This window comes from Halyomorpha halys, unplaced genomic scaffold (genome assembly GCF_000696795.3).
Source record: "Halyomorpha halys isolate HHAL.00 unplaced genomic scaffold, Hhal_1.1 Scaffold379.1, whole genome shotgun sequence".
Taxonomy (NCBI): domain Eukaryota; kingdom Metazoa; phylum Arthropoda; class Insecta; order Hemiptera; family Pentatomidae; genus Halyomorpha; species Halyomorpha halys.
The window spans coordinates 729,887-731,894 of record NW_027114859.1 but is presented as its reverse complement, the minus strand read 5'-3'; the positions used below and the strand labels follow the sequence as shown (position 1 = coordinate 731,894).

The 2,008-nt window shown below is 37.1% G+C and overlaps 1 long non-coding RNA gene across 1 annotated transcript in view; it reads left to right on the top strand.

Moving 5' to 3' along the window:
* The window catches only part of LOC112210107 (uncharacterized), an 807,761-nt gene that overhangs the window by 129,713 nt on the left and 676,040 nt on the right, over nucleotides 1–2,008 (top strand). The window lies entirely within an intron of this gene.

Below are 2,008 nucleotides of genomic sequence, written 5' to 3'. Positions count from 1 at the left end.
ATATGTACATAAATATAATGAATAACTGATTTCTTGAACGTAGGAATATATAAGAACATTGGGAAGAAGATTGTTGGAAGAAAGAATAAATTTTCCCTTGAAGAGTAACACATATTGCTGCGCCACAAGGGGCTGATTTTTCATCGGAATGGTTTTTCCAACAATTTCCATTTTCATGGAAAATAGGTAAGACGTCTCTCGCAAACATATATAACATTTATTGCCTTTGAGTCTACCATATTGGGTTTACGGGGCAATTTTATGTTTGTTTTCCTCTGCTGTATATTACTATTGTTAGAAATTAATAATGTCTACCAGAAAAACAGCTCAGTTCATGTTGAAATATATTTAATATTTTATACTTACATACTATCCTAGACCCTTTTTCCTAATATCTTATAAAATACATTCTATTTATCACAATTTTTGTGTTTTACTGTCATTAACTACAATATTATTTAACCTACCTCATCAACCAGGTATATTATTTATTTGGATATCTTTTGTCATTAGTAATATAATTATATTTATTTTTTTTATGCAATTTATTTATTTTTCTGTTCTCTTTAATAAATCGGTTATCTTGATCTAATCAGTTTTATTGAATTTAGAAAGCAACTGAATAATACAATACACCTTCGATAACATATACATCTGGAACTCCAAGGACCTGTGTTCGAATCCAGCTGGGCAGAAAATTGTTTTCAGAACACTACAGGCTGTGGGTTGTGGAGCCCTCCTGGGGTCCACCCAGCATCATAAATTGGGTACTCTTAGTTGGGTAAAAATCTGGCGGTCGAGCGTGATTCTGACCAAATCATCTTCTTGCACATCCGTTGGTCTAGTACCTCCTTACAAAGTACTGAACCCAAGGGGATTCAAGTAAAAAGGGGAATATAACATTTTATATTCTCAAATGTACCGAATATTCTTCAACTATTGAGGTGGACAGTACTTTTATCTTTGTATTTTATTTATTTATTTTTTTCCGGTTGGCTATACAGACGTAGATCTTTGGTCGTCCAAACCAACCTCCACGCCTGCCTATCTTGGGCAACTGCTTTTCGGTTTTCTGCATGGAGCTCTTTCGCATCTTTGGTGCAGTACTTTGTAAGGATGTACTACGTCAACATTGTGCAAGTAGATAATTTGTTCACAACTACGTTCGACCGCCTGATTTTTACCCAATTATGGATACCCATTTTATGAGGCTCCCGAATCCTTAGGTTTGACTCAATAGCTACAGGTAACAGATAATAATTATCTGCTACATCCGGATTCGAACCCGGGTCCTTGGAGTTAGTAAGCAATTGCCTTACCAATGAGCTACCCACTCCACACTATCTTCTTAACTAACAGCAGCTTAATGTGACGATACAATTTTATTTAATGCTGGATTGAATTGTTAGTTTTAAGAGCCTTGTTAATATTTTTGATCTTGTTTTATTATTTGTCTCCATTACAATCAACCGCTTCTCTGATAGCCTAATAATAAAGTGGTTTTATTGCTACTTTGAGCTCTTGATAAAAACACTAACCCGTACAAGGCTAACATTACCGGGCATAATAAAACACAGTTAATCCCATTTTATGGTTTTTTGGCTCCCCATCTAATGTTTTCCGAGTCCTTTTACTGTCCTCGGGTTCCCGCCTCATGATTCCCGCTCATTTAAAGGAGCGCGCCGAATTGAAGGAGGGAATTACTCAAGACAAAAGAGGCTCCCGCCAATCATCCGATAAAGGACCTAGAATTAATTATGCTAATCCTCTAGAAGGGAACTCTTTGCAGGATTTCTTCTCCAGGAGTCATGTTCTCATTTCGTAGCGCAGGGGTTCGGGTGTGTAATACTAGAATTCAGATTGAACGGTGGGGGGTTAGCAGAAGGTTAAAAGCAATTTTAGCCCGGGAGGGGGGCGCAGGGAGGAAATAGGTTTCCATTACTGCTACTACACTCCAATACCTCAGCCGCTAATTGTGAACTCTTACAACCCTAGATCTCTTTTATAT